This window comes from Sus scrofa, chromosome 2 (assembly GCF_000003025.6).
Source record: "Sus scrofa isolate TJ Tabasco breed Duroc chromosome 2, Sscrofa11.1, whole genome shotgun sequence".
In the NCBI taxonomy this organism is placed as follows: Eukaryota; Metazoa; Chordata; class Mammalia; order Artiodactyla; family Suidae; genus Sus; species Sus scrofa.
Window position 1 is genome coordinate 5,523,957 of NC_010444.4, and position 18,710 is coordinate 5,542,666.

At 50.3% G+C, this 18,710-nt stretch overlaps 1 pseudogene; it reads left to right on the forward strand.

Moving 5' to 3' along the window:
* LOC110259301 lies at window positions 381–17,952 on the forward strand (annotated as a pseudogene).

Here is an 18,710-nt window from a genome sequence, read left to right on the forward strand (position 1 = left end):
AGCCACGGGAGGCCGTGTGCTCAGGAAACTCCTGGGCCCTTTCATTGCAGGGCGCCCGGCTCAGCCCGCCTGCCGAGGCTCAGCATGGGACGCGGTCCCTTTCCGCACTGGCCTCTGCTACCTCTTCTGTCACAAAGCGAAGAAGCCTGTTCTCTTTATTGTAAAGTTGTTTCCCCTTCTCTCAGTCGCAGGGAGTGGCCTCCTAGACCCAGACCGGTGGTTCTTCAGGGGGACGGGGGGAGCCCTCTGGTCCCTGCAGGTCCTCAAGACCATTTCAAGGGAGTCCAAGTCAGAACGACTTTCCTAGGCGCCTGGGGGGCTGCTCACCGCCTCCACGGGGTTGGCATTTGCGCCGATGGTACAGAAGCCAGGGGGGCAGCATGGCTGGCGATCGGGGCACAGGTGATCAGGACACAGCGCTTCACCTCTGCCCAAGAGCCAGCCTCACTGAAGACCAGCCTGCACGAAGCAGTAAACGGTTCATTTTACTAGCTGTGCTTGTGTGCCCGTCTTTGATGTCCTTTGTGATGAGCTGGGAAGCAAATGAACTGCCTTGCTTGGCTTGAGGGACTGCACTTCTGGGGCTTGGAGTTACAAGCTAAACTAGCTATTTGGGCCGGGGTGGGGGGGCTGCTGTTTTTACTTGAAAATAACTGACAGGCAGCTGTGGTTATTCAGGCCGAGGTGTCTGACAGAGGTTTTCTGGAAAATGAATGTAATGAGCCTGAGGCTTCAAAGAAAACAACCTAACAGTATTTGTTGCCAATGGTAAAATTAGAGCTTTCCAGCAGCAGCTAGAATTTTAGAAACCTTGTATCCACATCTTGAGCTGCAGAGCTTCTCAATACTTAAAAGATGTTTCTAATGCGATTGGTGGTGCTATTTTACATGTGATACCTTGGCATTTTAAAACAAAATATGTCAGAATATTGAAGATCAGCATAACTCAGTAAACTGATACTTTCCAGGTGACCCGTGTATGAAGTTACGAAGTCATACTGGGAAAAGGCCCGTGTGCAATTTAAGAAAGGCCAATGGATTTTAAAGTAACAGAGTACATTAAGCTCATAGGGGTTCATATTTCACATTATAGTTAACTATTATTCCGCAAGTTTTACTGTAGTAGCAAACAGTGGTATTCACAGTTGTCTGAAAAGACTATTCAAATAGTCCTTCCTTTTGCAAGTACAGCTCTAGGCAAGTCCAAATTTTCTTCATAAACATTACTTATCACAATAAATTGAACACAGAGGCACAGATATGGGAATCCAGTGTGTTCTATAAGCTGGACATTAAAGAAATTTGCAAAAAATGTAAAATAGTACCACTCCTCTCACTAAGTTTTCTAAAATATAATTATGTTTTATTATAATATTTATGTTAACCTGCCCTCTGGTTAAAAATGTCAACAAAGGTACCACATCTTGGAATAAGCCAGCATTTCTTTTCCTGCAGAAAACCCTCTTCCATCATTAAAGGACTCTGAGGTTAAGGAGCATATAGACTTCCAATTGATGGTTAAAAGGCAAACACTAAAAACTTACTGGCACAAGGGTGTTAACTTCTTAAAAAGCTTTGACATATATTATTTAAAAAAAATTTTTTTAGGGGGGAGGGCATGTCTGCATCATGTGAAAGATCCCGGGGCGGGGGATTGAACCTGAGCCACTGTGGTGGAACACTGGATCCTTAACCCATGGGCTGAGCCACACAGAAACTCCCAAAATTCATTTTTATAACAACTTTATTAAGCTATAATTCATATACTTTAAAAATCACCCTTTTAAAGTATATAATTCAGTGGCTTTAGTATATTCACAACGTTGTACAACCATCACCACTATCTAATTCCAGAAATTTTTTTGGGGGGGGCTTTTTGGCTTTTTGGGCCACACCTGCAGCATATGGAAGTTCCCAGGCTAGGGGTCGAATCAGAGCTGCAGCTGCCGGCCTACACCACAGCCACAGCAACACCAGATCCAAGTCATGTATGTCTCTGACCTACACGTCACAGCTCACGGCAACACCGGATCCTTAACCCACTGGGCGAGGCCAGGGATTGAACCCACATCCTCATGGATACTAGTTGGATTCATAACCCACTGAGCCACAACAGGAACTCCTCTAATTCCAGAACATTCTTATCACTCCAGAAGGAAATCCTAATTTCTCCAGAAGGAAAGCCTCCCCTCTGGCCCCTGGCAACCACTTTCTGTCTTTGTGGGTTTACATATTCTAGACATTACACAGAAATGGAATTGAATAACATATGCCCTTTGTGTCTGGCTTTTTTTCAGATAGGATATTTTCAAGGTTCACCCACTGCGTAGCAAGTAACAATACTTCATTTTTAATGGTTAATTAATAGTCCAGGGAGTCCCCTGGTGGCCTAGTGCATAAAGGATCTGGCATTGTCACTGGTGTGGCATAGGTTCAGTCCTTGGCCTGGAAACTTTCACATGCATGCAGCCAAAATGATAATAATAGTAACACAAAATATACCACAGTTTGTTTATCCATTCATCTGTTGGACATTTGGGTTGTTTCCATCTTTTGGTCATTATGAATAGTCCTGCTACGATAATTTATAGATTCATATTTGTGTGGACAGATGTTTTCATTTCTCTTGTGTATATATCTAGAAGCTGGATCATATGATAACTCTGCATTTAATTGCCTGAGGAACTTCAGTTTTCCAAAGCAGCTGTACCATTTCATATTCCTACCAGCAGTGTGTGAGGGTTCCAATTTTCTCCATATCCTCATCATTACCTGCTGTTGTCTGTTTTTTTTTTAAATCATAGCCACCCTAGTGGGTGTCAAATAGTGTCTCCTTGCAGTTTTGATTTGCATTTCTCGAAGACTAATGATATTAAGCATTTTTTCTTATACTTATTGGCCATTTGTATTTCTTCTTTGGAAAGATGTATGTTCAAATTGTTGCCCATTTTTAGTTGGGTGGTTTGTGTTTTTGGCATTGAGGTTTAAGAGTTCTTTATATATTCTGGAGTTCCCGTCGTGGCGCAGTGGTTAACGAATCTGACTAGGAACCATGAGGTTACAGGTTTAGTCCCTGCCCTTGCTCAGTGGGTTAACGATCCGGCGTTGCCGTGAGCTGTGGTGTAGGTTGCAGATGTGGCTCGGATCCCGCGTTGCTGTGGCTCTGGCGTAGGCCGGTGGCTACAGCTCCAATTGGATCCCTAGCCTGGGAACCTCCGTATGCCGTGGGAAGCAGCCCTAGAAAAGGGAAAAAAAAAAAAAAAAAAGAGTTCTTTATATATTCTGGATATTAGACTCTAATCAGATTGTATGATTTATGGCAATTCTCTCTCATTCTATGGGTTGTCTTTTCACTCTCTTGCAGGAGTCTTTGAAAGCACAAACTTTTTATCTTGATGAAGCCAGTTTATCTACATTCGTTTTGATTGCTTGTGCTTTTGCTGTCATAGCTAAGAAACCATTGTCTAATGCAGGGCCATCAGGAGTTATATTTTATTCTAAGATTCTTACAGTTTTAGCCCTTAAATTTAAGTGTTTGATCCATTTTCTGTGAGCCTCTTTAAATGGCATGAGGTAGGGGTCCAACGTCATCCTTTTGCATGTGTGTATCTAGCTGTGACAGCACCATTCGTTGAATTGTCTTAGTACCCTGTTGAGGATCTAGTGACTGTAAATGTGAGAGTTTTCTGGGCCCTCAGTTCTATTCCACTGATCTGTATGTCTCTCTGTATCTCAGTTTCACACCATTTTTTTTTTTTTTTGTCTTTTTGCTATTTTTTGGGCCGCTCCTGCGGCATATGGAGGTTCCCAGGCTAGGGGTCGAATCGGAGCCGTAGCCACCGGCCTACAACAGAGCCACAGCAACGCAGGACCCGAGCCGAGTCTGCAACCTACACCACAGCTCACGGCAACGCCGGATCCTTAACCCACTGAGCGAGGCCAGGGATGGAACCCGCAACCTCATGGTTTCTAGTCGGATTTGTTGACCACTGCGCCACAATGAGGACTCCCTCCAATTATATTCTTTTTAAAGATTTTTTGGGCTGTTCTGTTTCCTTTGCATTCCTGTGTGAGTTTTAGAATCATCTTGTCAACTTCTGCAAATAAAGTAAGGTGTGATTTTTTTTTTATAGAGATTGTGTGCATTGAATCCCGTAGGTCAATCTGAGGAGTGTTGCCGTTTTAACGGTATTAAGTCTCTAAACATGAGGTTTTTGTTTAGGTCTTTACATTCTTTCGATGACATTTTGCAGTTTTCAGGGAGCCAGTCTGCGCTTCCTGCACACTGATTTAACCCTGCCTTGTTTGCTCTCATCCTCACTCCCCTCCCAGCGGCTGAGCACCCTGAGGGCCTGGCACGTTGGGAGCCCAGTGCACTGCAGTAAAGATTTTATTTTTCTTTCTTTTAAATCCTCACTGCCTTTGTAAAGACGGCATGGTCATTCTCCTCCTTGGCCTAATGGCTGAAGAAACAGAAGCCCAGAATGCAAGGCGACTGGCCTGTCAGTGGAGAGGGGACCAGGACTTTTCTGACTCACGGCTCCTCCAGTCACCATCCTGCATGGGGCGGACATGCTATTCTGGGTCCCCCAGCTTCTCCCTGTGTTGCCACCTCTCTTCCCTGGAGTCCCAGGGCACAATGGGAGGAGAAGAGGATCCAGGCTGATATCACCAGGGCAGATCAGTGGGGTCACTTTCCGGGGTACCTCTGATGTGCCAGACTCTCTAGCTATTTCAAAAAGATGTGACTTCCTTAAGTCCTCAGAGCAACTCTAAGATGACTCAGGTCATTTTGCATTTTATAGATCAGGAAACTAAGTTTCAAAGGGTCACATAAAGTCCCGAGTCAAAGGGCGAATTAATTCTGTGTTGGAGCGGCAGTTCAGCACAGTTCCCTAAGCTTAAGCTGTGGTGCTGGACGAGGGCAGTTGTGGCGCCGGAAGGTATGGGTCGTGTCGGGGAGGAGGGAATGGGGGCCTCTTGGGAGTCATGAGGCTCATTCACATGAGGTTGGTCTGGGCCAGTCCAGAAGCATTTGCTCATTGGGCTGGAGCTGATAGCTCAAAGTGGTTGGCTTGTTGCATCTTTCTGAGGGTGACGAGCAGAGCGCAGAGGCCTGGAGCCAGCCCCTGTGATCCTCTACCCTGTGGCGATAACCTGCGCTGGGTAGCTCTGCTGGTGGAAGCTCATTTGCCGTGTGTAGGTCTTGCCTTCACCATCCGCAGGGGGGAATCTTCAAGTGCAGGGTCATCACCTTCTTTGTTTCTCCATAGCTTCTAGCATCGGTTCTCTTACCTGGTGGGCATCCTTCTTAGAAGCTTTTTGAATAAATGGAAGGCATTCTATCCACTTGCTTTTGCTCCCTAGAAATCAGAACCTCAGTGCCTCTGTGGCTGGATTTGGGGTGGTGGAGAAGAAGGGGGGACGAAGGCCATTAGAGGGGTCCTGCTGTTTTGGGGGTATGAGACAAGAGGCTTGGGCTGGATGCAAGATCTGCCCCCTGTTGACCTTGGCCCCATCCCCAGAGTCCCGTACAGACCGGTGTCATCTGTCCCAAGCGGAGTCAGATCCGAGCAACCCGTGAACCAGAACAGCAGGGAATAACTTTGCCATCAGTTGAGCTGAGCCAGACCCTTACCCCCTGCCCCCCACGATAAAGAAAATAATCCTGAAGAAGTAGCAGCAATTGGTGGCCTTGGCTGTATTTTACAACTACTTAGAAAGTTAATTGCTGCGTTTTTCTATGCTGGAGGTTCTGCTTGGACTAAAACAGTAGCACAGATGGTTACGTTGCTCTGTGACGTAGGAGGGGTGGGGAGCTGGCCCCTCCCCAGCCTTGTTCTGGCGTGGGCGGCCCAGCCACGCCAAGCCATGCATGGCTGGTGAACACGCAAGGCCAGGTGGCCTCCCCGTCTCAGCGCTCCCTCTTCCTGGAACACTTCCTCCTCCTCCTTCCCTGCCAGGCCACCTGTCCGTCTCCTCCTCTTCCAGTCTCATCTCTGGATGCCTCTCCTGCTACCCGATTCTCCTTCTCCCACCGCCAGCTTCCGGTTCACCATTGCTTCCTAGGCCCTCGCCTGCCTGCTTATTCCCACATGATGGTACCCGCCACACGTCATTTCACTTCTTTTTTTCAAAATTGAGATATAATTGACACATAACGTTGTATTAGTTTCAGGTGTACAATGTGACGATTTGATATTTGTATATACTGTGTCTGTTGAAATGACCACCCCAGTAAGTCTAGTTAACAGCCGGCACCACACATAGTTACCATTTTTTGGTGTGATGAGAACTTTTAAGATCCACCCTCTTAGCAACTCACAGAAACACAATTTTATTCACTGTAATCACCATGCTGTAGAATTCCTTTCAATTCTTTGTTTACGTGTCTGGTGCCTTCCGTGGGAGGCACCGGAGGGCAGGGGCCATGCCTCAGTCACTCTGTGTCCCTACAGCTGATAGATGCTGGGCTCCCAGAGCACCCATCACAAAGCTGCTGCAGCTGCTGCTGCTGATTTTTGGTTCAGTTCAGTAACAATGGGTGAAATGACCACTGCAGGCAGACCTAAGACATGGGCTAAGCTCAAGTAATTTCTGATCTGAACGAGGAGCAGAGGCCCCTGTTCTGCCTGCTCTTGGTGTATAGAGATGAAGCATGCACAGAGGTGGCTGGGACCAGGAAAAGTGTCCCCTGAGGAGTGGCCTCAGTGCCCCCGGATATTGTCCCAGTTCCTGCTGGCCCTAGGGAGGTCCGAGCACAGCCCTGCATCCTCTCAAATCCTCTCTCCTTTCAGAACACAGGACTCTTCCTTCCTCCCTCCCTGCCTCCCTGCAGCAGGAGGGAGAAGTTCCCAGGCCAGGGATCCAGTCCAAGCCACAGCTGCAGCCACGCCAGCTCCTTAACCCACTGCACCAGGATGGGGATCAAACCTGCACCTCAGCAGAGAGCTGAGCCCCACAGACACAATGCCAGATCCTTAACCTGCTGCGCCACAGCAGAAACTCCAGCCAGGACTCTGCTTTCTGAGGGTACTCCCCTTCAAGGCTGGTGACTTGCCTCTGTGATCTCATCCTGGACACTGGGTGCCTAAGGGAGAAAAGTACCAGGCCTCCCAGGGCCTCTGGGCTGCCGGCGGTGTCCAGGGAAAGGAGTGTATGTCCCCAGCCATCCAGCTGGGCCTCCTTGTCCTCCGGTCTCTCCTCCAACCCTTGTCCGTCTTTCGTTGAATTCTTCCCTGTTGGGAGATGAACAGAAGTTGCAGAAGCAGTAGACCATTGGGAGAGAGTTCTCCTTCCCGTCTGCCTTCGCATGAGGAAGGTTCTACTTTTATGAGAAAAGCTTGGAACAATAGAATCTGGCAGTTCCTAATAGTCAGGCCCATCGAGGCCTCCCAAACAGCCCTGCGAGCTGGGGGTTGTTAATCACCATTCTGCCAGTGACAGCGTTGAAACGGGGAGGTTAACTCACTTGCCCAAGGCCATACACAGAGCAGCGCCGGGATCCAAGCCCAGGTCTTCTCACTCCAGCCCTGTTCTTTCCTACGGCTCATCCTCCGTGAGATCTGGTGCCCCCACCTCTGTACCCCGTTGGCACATGTCCAGAGCATCCAGTGGACGGGTTCCCATCCTGCCCAGTTTCGGCCAGTTCTTACCCAGGGGTGCTCAGGCAGGGCTGGGACCTTTGCCCAGGTAGGCTCATCCGGTCCGTCTCAGACCTGAGCTGGCGTATCTTGTTTCCTGTGCTGGTGTCATCAGGGTTTCAGCTCCCACCAGTGGGGATAAACGGCCCTGTCCTGCCGTCTTCCCAGTGCTGTGGGGAGCTCAAGACACGGTGTGGGCAGGTGCCTAGAACGATGGACCAAGACCTCATGCTATAGCAGAGTCCTTCGGACCCGCCTTGCTCCTGGCTGAGGCCGAGGCCAGTGCGAGGGCCGGATGCTGACCCAGCCGGCGGATGGCCAGTCTCGAGGTGGACTCTGCTGATGCTGATGCCGGGGGAGGAGGGGCTTGCCGCGCACAGAAGATGGAGCATGGGGAGGGGGATTTCTATGGGGTTTTCATGGTGGCATTCCAACCCACCCTCTTCTCTTGTTCCCAGGCAGGGCCGCCAGCTGGAGTGCCACTCTGGCCTCATCTCTGGGGGTCTCCAGCTGCCTGTCCTGGCAGGATTTCTTAGCAGATAGCGCCCTTTCTTGGTGGGCTGGAAACAGAAGTGCCTGTGCGGGTCAGGACCCGGATCCGAGAGGAGGGAGCAAGTCTCTGCCCCCACTGGGTTTTCATTTAACTGTGGGCTCCAGGACAATCCTGTGATTGGGGCCTCCGCAGGGGTCAAGTGCCCACATGTCAGCAGCAGGCTCAGCACACTGACGTCTCTGGGCACCACCTGCCCTATTGGGTGGATGCTTGGAGCCAGGAAAGGCCCTTTCTGACTAATTAACCTCGAGCTTGGGGTCAGAGCAGTGAGTTACTGGCTCTGCTTCCTCTAGGAACTTGTCAGAGCTGAAGCTGGCTTGTTTTTGTCTTGATGGTAGTGGGTGGTGCTCAGTGAGTGGAAACTCTATTCCCTTCTTTTTTTTTTTTTTTTTAATTTTATTTTTTAAGCGAAGTTGATTGAGTTGATTTAATTTATGTGGCTGGTTCACAAAGTTGTGTTCCTTTCTGCCGTGTAGCACAGTGACTGAGGTTTTGATGCGGTGATTCAGTGTACATATGTATACACACGCACGTATTCTTCTCCATTGCGGTTTCTCACAGGATATCGAATGAGCTCCCTGTGCTCTACCGTAGGACCTGCTGTTTATCCATCCTGGGTGTAATAGTTTGCATCTGCTGATCCCAAACTCCCACTCCTTCCCCCCCTCCCCCTTGGCACCCACCAGTCTGTCCTCTGTGTCTGTGAGTCTGTTTCTGTTTTGTACGTAGGTCCCTTTGCGTCCTGTTTTAGATTCCACATGGAAGCGATATCATACGGTATTCGTCTTTCTCTGACTTACTTCACTTAGTGCAATGAGATCTAGGTCCGTCCATATTGCTGCAAATGGCATTATTTCATTCTTTTTTATGGCTGAGTAGTATTCCACCGAGTATATGTACCACCTCTTTATTCATTCATCTCTCGATGGACATTTAGGTTGTTTCCATGTTCCAGTCCTGCTTTGGACTGGAGTGATCTTTGGGAGACCACTACGTTAAATGATCTGGTCTGGGTGGGCTTACTCGTATGGGTAAGCATTTAAACACCTTGCTGACGAAGTCACGCCAGGCCAGCGGCTCACAAGAGCCCCTGGGAAGTGTGCCTTGGGAGGAATCCAGTCTCCCATGGGGAGAAAGGACCGTAATGTCACCAGTTCCCGGGAGGACAACGTGAGTCCTCAGCAGAAGGAGAAAGACGTTAGACCCTTCATTTTTTGCTTCCTGGTGCGTCTGTCTCTCTCTCGGCTGGCTGGCTCTTCCATCCCTGGCCCTGGTCCTCCTCCCCTTGTAAATCCCAAATACCACTGCCCTTTAATCCTCCCGCAGAGCCCACGGGCAGCGGCTTTTCCCTGCCTCCTCCCAGCTCACCCCTGACCTGATTTTGTTTTTTTCCCCTTTCTCAAACAGGCCGTCCAAGGTCTACTTCTGAGTTGGAGATTGGCTCACAAGCAGCCTCTCTCCGGTGAGCTGTAGGGAGGGGGCAGTTCTGGAGAGTCATTGACAGAGGCTTAACCTGGAACATCAATTATAAACAAGCAGCAGGCCCGGGGCCCAGGCTGGGGCGTTCTGGCACCTAGGACAGCGTGTCCTCGCCGGGGCTCTGCAGACCAGCTGCCACGGTAAGAGGACCACCTCTCAGAGGCCTGGGCGCACCGTCTGGGTGGGGTGTGCACGCGCCCCGGCCACCCTCCTCTCTGGAACAGGGCAGCCTTCTCATACTTGGGAAAGGAGAGGGCAGAGGGATCCTGGGCTGGGTCATTGCTCATGGGACCATGGGGACTGTTCTGGCCAGGGATGGGCAAAACTGAGGAGCCAGGGTAGGCAAACCCTGCCTGAGCCCAGGGGACAGAAGAACATGGGCAGTGGGTCCCAGAGCCCTGGGCCAGAATGCCTCTGTGTGGTGGTGACATTTAGGGGAAAGGTCACATGGTTCCCTGGACTGGGGTCCCTTGTGGAGACGATGAAGCTGTCTGGTCAGAGGAAGAGCCTGCTCTGAGCACAGCACGAGCCCAGGAGCCCCGGGCACACACACGCTGTGCTCCAGGTCCTTGGCTCACCTGGGCCTTGATGAAATGCTCGAGGGGCTGCAGAGCAGGAAGGCCCAGCTCTCCTCTGGGACCAAGCCTGAAGGGCCACAATCAGCTCTTCTCAAGACTGGTGACCGTGTCCTAGACGGCAGCAGAGGGAAGGCAGGTATGCACCGCCTTCTGGGAGCCAGATTTCTGGCATTTTTACAGACTCGCAGCTCAGATCTAACGGGAGAGGACTTTTCCCAGTTGCTTAGAAGAAAACCTTTCCCTCAATTCACAGGGAGGAGAAACTGATAAGGGCCCCAAATGGCTTCTGGTTCTTATCTTCAACTGCAAACAGGCCAGAGTTTGCTCCGAGTCATGGGACAAGGATTCAAGAAGCGAGAAACTGGCGGTGTGTGTGTGTGGTTTGAGAAACAGGCAGGAGGGAGAGACATACCGTCCCCTCTGCTTCGATCCACGCGTCCCAAGAGCAGAAGCAGATAAGCAGCGGGCCTTTTCCCTGCGGTCCTGGACCAGGGATGGAGTGGTTCCTTTGACTTTATTCTCCGTCAGGAACTTTAAGGGGCAGCTGTCTTGAGGAGGAAGCCTGAGACCAGGAGGCAGTTGGGTCTCACTAATCGGGATGGGTCTGGAACAATCTTACGTATGTGGTCTTCTTCTGACTAGAGCAGGACGTCACTTTCACGAGGGCAGGGTCCTGCTCTCTCTTGTTCAGGTGCCTGATAGTACCTGGCGGGTCACAGAGGCTCCATTCAGCTTCATCTTCTGTTGATTCCAGACGTTTCACTTGATCAGCATCTGCCTGGTGGCCCCTGACCCTTCACTCATCAGGCCAGACCGGGCTTGCAGGGAGAGGATGCCAGACCCTCTCACCACCCATCTGCCCCCCAGCAGGGGCTGACACCTGTGTGCCAGGCACCCACCCCCGGTGCCTCTTGCTTGGCTCCTTCCTTGAGCCCAGGTCAAGTCCCCTCCCGTGACACCTTGCCTCACTCTCCCCAGCCCCGTTACCCACCCCCTCTTCCCTTTTCTCTCAAAGCAGTTCCTTGGCGAATGCTAGTGTTTAATAGTCCTTTATATTTCAAGTGTACTGGTCTGGTCTCCTCCCCACATAGAATGTTTCTTGGAGGCAGAAGCTGTGTTTTTTATTCTCTTCTGTCCTTCAAAAACGTGATACGGGCGGTAGGTGCTCCATAAACACTTGATGGATCTGATTGCACAAGACCCGATCGCAGTCTTGCAGTTGACAGTTTATGAAGCTGAAGAGACAGTCTGCAGCCTGCTTCATAGGTGGACTAACAGGTTTGAACTCTTTCTCACTTGTAACACTTCTGAGGTCAGATAGGAAGGGTTCTTCCCCCACACCAACCGACTCTCCAGGTCTCCGCACACATCAGCTACATATCCTCCAACTCAGTTCACTTGTGACGCTGGAAGTGAGTTAGCGCAGCCCCACAGGCCAAGAGCTCAGCCTGCAAGATGGCCCCGCGTCACACCAAGTGCAGGGCCTGGCCTCCTGGCCTCCGACCAGCCAGTTGTGATTCACGTTCCCAGGACCCCTCCTCGAATGGATAATTTGAGAGGACTGCTCACAGAACTCCGAACAGTACTTTACTTCCTGTTACGAGTTTGTTGTAAAGGATGCGGCGAACAGCCCGATGGAGAGGTGTACAGGGCGAGGTCTGTAAGGGTCCGGGGTGCAGGAGCTTCCGTCCCCAGGGGCTGGGGTGCACCACCCTCTTGGCACACAGGTGCGTTCACCAACCTGGAAGTTCTCTGAACCTCATGGTTTGGAGTTTTGTTTCGTTTTGTTTTTCAGCTGCAGCATGCAGCAGCTTGATGTGGGATCTTATTTCTCAGACCAGGGATTGAACCTGGGCCACACAGATAGAAGCACCAAATCCTAACCATTAGACCACCAGGGAACTCCCTCGTTTGGAGGTTTTTTTGGTTTGTTTGTTTGTTTTGTCTTTTTAGGGCTGCACCCGCAGCATATGGAAGTTCCCAGGCTCGGGGGCTCATCAGGGCTTTAACTGTGGATGACCTACGCCACAGCCACAGCCACACCAGATCCTAACCCACTGAGCGAGGCCAGGGATTGAGGCCAGGGATTGAACCTGAGTCCTCATGGATACTAGTTAGGTTGGGTATCACCGAGCCACAAGGGGAACTCCTCTTTTGGAGTCTTCATGGAGGTTCAGCTACATGGGTGTGACAGGCCGTTGGGTTGGCGTGTAACTCAGTCTCCAATCCCTCCCCTCCACATGGGAGGGGGAGGTTGGTCTGAAAGTGCCAGACTTCTAGCCACATGGTTGGCTCCTCTGGCAGCCTGCCCCATCCTGAAGCTACCTAGGGCCCCACGGGGAGTCACCTCATTAGCATAACCCCAGGTGTGATGGAAAGGGGCTCATTTTGAATGAGAAAAGTTGCTCCTTTCTCCCTTAAGACTCAGGAAGTTCCAAGGGTTTTAGGAGCTCTCTGTCAGGACCCAGGGACCCGCCTCACTCAGTGGATCAAGGATCCAGCATTGCCCTGAGCTGGTGTAGGTGGCAGACTCAGCTCGGATCCCGGGCTGCTGTGGCTCTGGCGTAGGCTGGCAGCTGCAGCTCTATTTCAACCTCTAGCCTGGGAACTTCCATATGGTACAAGTGCGGCCCTACAAAAAGGGGGAAAAAAGAGGAAGGAAGTGAGGGACAATATTGTTAAATATAATTTTCAAGTTACAGCTCAATAGGGTTGTCAGGTGGGATCATATCCAGCTCATAAGTGTAGGAGAGGACCTGGCCTGTGCCTCGTCCCAGGCCTGGCACTTGACAGACAAGTGTAGCCATCATTCATGAGTGTTGTTTTTGTGGTTTCTGTAAGACGTGACCTCTTCCCACAGAGAAGGGTGGGTGGCGCTGAGCAGGCCTCCCGGGGGACTGAGAAAATGGGAACAGCAATCTGTCGTCCAAGGCTTTCCTCACTGATTTACTACCTTGGTCCTAAAACCCTGTTTTTCCAAAAGTCTACAGTTCCCTGCCGGGCTGCCCCTGCCTTCCTGGAGCACTTCCTCACTCCTCCACGTTGAGGAGGAAGCATCACGTTCAGTGAGCTCGCCCTGCTGTGGGGGAGCGGAAGGCGGGTCTGGGCACAGGAGAGCCTGCTGAGCAGGCCAAGGGCCTGCGTTGTCCGGTTGTCACTGGGTTGTCACTGCTGGAGCTCCTGGGGCCACCCCGCTGCTCTGCCCTCACAGGGCCGGCCCTGTGGGGACAAGGCCAGTGCCAGTCTGTGAGCCTCGGGTCATCTCTGCGGAACTTCACCCCCAGGGAGGTTTCTGCCCCACTCTGCTGGGCGTGAAGCTGGGCTCCCACCTCCACAGGCATCAGGACGGATGAGACAGTTAGCCCGGGGGGCGGGGGGGGAAGGCTGTGCTGGTGAGGAGATAGGATGCGGATGTGACGCTGATCGGGCTGGCCCAGGAGGAGGCCCTCACCCAGTGATGGAATGCCCCGGGGTGGCCGGGGCGGGCATGATGGTCAGGGAGGCACAGCTGGAGGTTGGCAGGCAGCAGGGAGAACCTACATAGGACGGCAGGTCTGAGATCTGCCCACAGGGGCTCCTGGGGAGCAGGGCCATCACGGAGGTGCCCCTTGGGAAGGTGGGCAGAATGGAATACGAGTGCTTTGGGCTTTGAGACCGTGGCCACGCTTCTTATCCTGAGTTTCCGTTTCCTTACTCACAGAGCTGGGGCCATACTACTCACCTTGCAAGGTTTTGGTGGTTAAATGAGAGAATGTGAGGCCCTTTGTGCAGTGGGTGGCACTCGGTGGCAAGCCCAGGCAAGAGGCATCTGTGCTCCTGAACTTTGCCAGGTGCCTGTGGTCACTGGGATGAAACCAGCAGGAGCGGGTGCCCAGGACCCCGTCGCTGGGAGGCCTCTGGCCAGTTTTGGTGCTCGAATTCCAGAGCAGGGTGAAAGGTCTGATCAGGGGGCCACAGAGGCACGTCTTCCTGGGGAGTCAAGTACAGCCACAGTCAAGGTCATGTCCTGTCTGGGTCGCTGTTTACTTTGCTCCTTCCAGGAACCAAGGCCATTTGTCACTGAATTCCCGTCCATCCCCTCGGTTCACGGACTCTGAGCGTTGGTGAGCAGTTCACCAGAGAACCAGGTTTTCTCAGTGAGGTTCCATAGCGCCGGCCTTTACAGGAATGTTTGGGGGCTGGGCGTTTGGCAGAATAGCAGTAAAGGCTGGCCAGGAATGGCTGACGTCACACTTTGATTCTGAGGAGCTGAATTCATCAGCCAAGGCAAACGAGGCTCCCAGCAGGGGAGGATGAGGGCCCCAGGGATGAGCAATGGAGGGAAGTCATTATTACATCCAGGCTTGAAGGGGTCGGGAGAGGAAATGGTGTTTCCTCCAGGCTCCAGGAAGGGTTGACAGTCCCAAGGCAGGACTGTGGCACCTAAGCCGGTAGAGCTGGGAAGCCTATAGCCCACGTTCTCTCTCCTCCTGCCCATGCCTCCAACAGCTGACCCTGCAGGACCCCAGCTGGTGAGGGAGCCAGGCGCCTGCATCCACAGGCCTCAGCTTCCCCGGTGCAGAGCAGAGAAGGGGGTGCGTGGAGAGTAACTAACCAGGAAAGGCTGGATCTGGGGGACTCTTGGACTCGGCAGGCGTGGCAAGAGGAGTGCGAGCCTGGTCGCTAAGGGTCGTACAGCTGCTGCTTGTTTGGAAAGGGCTCTGTCCAAATAAGAGTCAGTCACCAGCTTCAGATTTATCATCAAGGGCAATTAGGAAAGATAATGAAAGGCATACAGATTGGAGAGGAAGAAATAAAAGTATCTTTATTTGCTGCTGACGTGATCTTGTATAGGAAAATCTAAGGAATTCACTAAAAATCTATTAAAACTAATAAAGGAGGAGTTCCCATCGTAGTGCAGCAGAAATGAATCCAACTAGGAATCATGAGGTTGTGGGTTTGATCCCTGGCCTCCCTCAGTGGTCGATGATCCGGCGTTGCTGTGAGCTGTGGTGTAGGTCGCAGACATGGCTCGGATCCCGGGTTGCTGTGGCTGTGGTGTAGGCCTGAGCCTGTAGCTCTGATGAGACCTCTAGACTGGGAATCTTCATATGCTGCAGGTGTGGCCCTAAAAAGCAAAAAAAAAAAAAAAATCAACTGTATACAAGTAGCAGTGAACAATCTGGAAATGTACAATATCATCAAAAAGAATACTATGCCTAGGAATAAATTTAACAAAAGAAGTATAAAACTTACAAGAATATAAAACATTGTTCAAACTATTACATAGATACGCAGTGAGGTTCTGCTGTATAGCACGGGGAACTATATCCAATCGCTGTGACAAAATCTATGACATCTCATAGAAGATAATATGAGAAAAAGAATGCATATATATGTATAACTGGGTCAGTTTGCTGTACAGTAGGAATTGACAGAACGTTGTAAATCAACTATAATAAAAAATTAAAAAAAATTGTTGAAAAAAATGAAAGAGGAGTTCCCGTCGCGGCTCAGAGGAAACGAATCTGACTAGCATCTATGAGGATGCAGGTTCGATCCCTGGCCTTGCTTAGTGGGTTAGGGATTCGGCGTTGCCGTGAGCTGTGGTGTAGGTCATAGACACAGCTCGGATCTTACTTTGCTGTGACTGTGGCATAGGCCAGCTGCTACTGCTCCTAGCCTGGGAACCTCCATGTGCCTCGGGTATGGCCCTAAAAAGACAAAAAAGAAAAAAGAAAGAAAAGAAAAAAAATGAAAGAAAACCTAAATAAATAAATGGACTCTCTGTGTTCATGGATGAGAAGAGTTAATATTGTTCAGATAGCAGCACTCCTGATCTTGATCTACAGATACAATGCAGTACAGTATCCTTCACAATTTCAGCTGCCTTTAATTGCCGATGACAAGATGGTCCTAAAATTCCCCATGGAAATTCAAGGGAACAAGACAGCCAAAAGAATCTTGAAAAAGAACACACACACACACACACACACACACACACGGGAGTTCCCGTGGTGGCGCAGTGGTTAACGAATCCGACTAGGAACCATGAGGTTGAGGGTTCGATCCCTGCCCTTGCTCAGTGGGTTAAAGATCCGGCGTTGCCATGAGCTGTGGTGTAGGTCGCAGACGCGGCTCGGATCCCGCGTTGCTGTGGCTCTGGCGTAGGCTGGTGGCTACGGCTCCGATTCGACCCCTGGCCTGGGAACCTCCATATGCCGAGGGAGCGGCCCAAGAAATGGCAAAAAGACAAAAAAAAAAAAAAAAAAACAAACAAACCTCAGAGGACTCATGTTTTCTAATTTCAACACTTACTACAAATCTGCAGTAATCAGGACAGTGTGGTGCTGGCATAGGGACAGACATGCAGATCAATGCAAGGGAATTGAGGGCCCAGAAATAAACACTCACATTTCTGGTCTGTTGATTTCTAATAAGGGTGTCAAGATAATGGGGAAAGAAGAGTCTTTTCCACAAATTGTGCTGAAACACCTGGATATCCACTTGCAAAAAAATGAAGTTGGACCCCAACCTCATACAACATAAAAAATTCAAAATGGATCAAAGACATAAGCATAAGAGCTAAAATGGTAAAACTTTCAGAAGAAAACATAGTCATAAATCTTTGATTTTGGGTTAGGCAGTGGTTTCTCAGATATGACCGCCAAAACACAATAACATTTTATAAATAGATAATTGGATCTTCATTGACATTAAAAACTTTAGCAAAGGACACAATCAAGAAAGTAAAAGGCAACTCAAAGAATGGGAGAAGCTCTTTTTGCCTCCAGCTGCCGCAGCGGGAGGAGCTGGCATCATGGATGGTGGTGCAGAGCTGTGCCAGCTTCCTTTTTTTTTTTTTCCTCCAGAATTGTTAAGTGTATATTTTATTTCTCAAAGAACAAGGGACCGTATCAACTTCTTTTTTTACGTTTTTAAAAATGTTTTCCTTATCAAGTAATCTTATTGTAATAATTGCTATTTCCCCAATACCTTTTTTTTCTACTGTACAGCATGGTGACCCAGGTACACCTACATGTACACATTCTATTTTCTCACATTATCATGCTCATCATAAGTGACTAGACATAGTTCCCGGGGCTACACAGCAGGTGCTCCAGCTTCCTAATCAAGAGGAAACAAGCAGACGTACAAGCACCGAACCCCATAACCTGAAGACTCGCAACTCCTTCCGCTGCAGCGGGCTGATTCACCACAAGACTGCGGGCGTGGAGCCGGTGGCGGACGGCAAAAGGGGTCGTGGTGGTGATGAAGTGGAGATCCAGGCAGCGAAAGCGGCCACTGCCTACGTGCCGACCACCGTCAACGAGGACGCCCAAGCCACTCTTGGCAGCATCTGGCACATGATCCGAAAGAACAGGTGCCGTCCGGATGTGCGCATGCCCAGCATCTGCGGCGCCAGTGCCACCCCGCGCAGCCAGAAGCCTGTGACTGTGAAGAGGAAGCCCACCCGCCCACCAAGAGCTCCTGAGCCATTCCTTTCCCCAAAGCCGTAAGGACGTCAGTTTCCTCCCCCCTCCCCCCCAAAAAAAAGAATGGGAGAAATTTTTTGCAAATCTTTTATTTGGTAGGCACTTATACCTAGAATATATGTTTAAGAAACAAACAAAAAACTCTTGGGAGTTCCCGTCGTGGCTCAGTGGTTAACGAATCTGACTAGGAGCCATGAGGTTGTGAGTTCGATCCCTGGCCTCGCTCAGTGGGTTAAGGATCCGGCATTGCCGTGAGCTGTGGTGTAGGTCGCAGACATGGCTCGGATCCTTCGTTGCTGTGGTTCTGGTGTAGGCTGGCAGCTACAGCTCCCATTAGACCCCTAGCCTGGGAACCTCCATATGCCGAGGGGGTGGCCCTAGAAATGGCAAAAAGACAAAACAAAAACAAAAAAACACAACTCTTGCAACTGAAGAGTAAAAAGACATAATTCAAAGACAAAAAAATCCGACCAAATTAATAGGTTAAGAGTTTGGATGTTGGCTATTCCAGGCTCTGTTCTGAGTTCCTTTACATGTAGTAACTCATTGTATCCTGACAACCACCGTCAGAGATGGGTATTATGAGAAAACCGAGGCACAGAGGTTCAGTAATTAGCCCAAGGTCACATAGCCTCCCCGTATAGCCCACTGGTCCAGGGTGCCTATTTGGGCAGAATGGGGTTGGAATATAGGCCATGCCCCTTTATAGCTGAGGACCATTGAGCAACTGGAGCCCTTCTGCACTGCTGATGGAATATAAACCGGTACAACTGCTGTGGAGAACAGTCTGCCTGTTCCTCGAGTGTTAAACATAGAGTGATCCAGCAGTGCATACCCAAGAGGAATGAAAACACACGTGCACCCAAAACGTGTACGCAGATGGTCACAGCGGCACTGTCCATAAGAGCCAAAAAGTGGAAACAACCCAGATGTCCATCAGGTGGGTTAGAAACGTGTGGGTATCTGTACAGTGGGATATTCT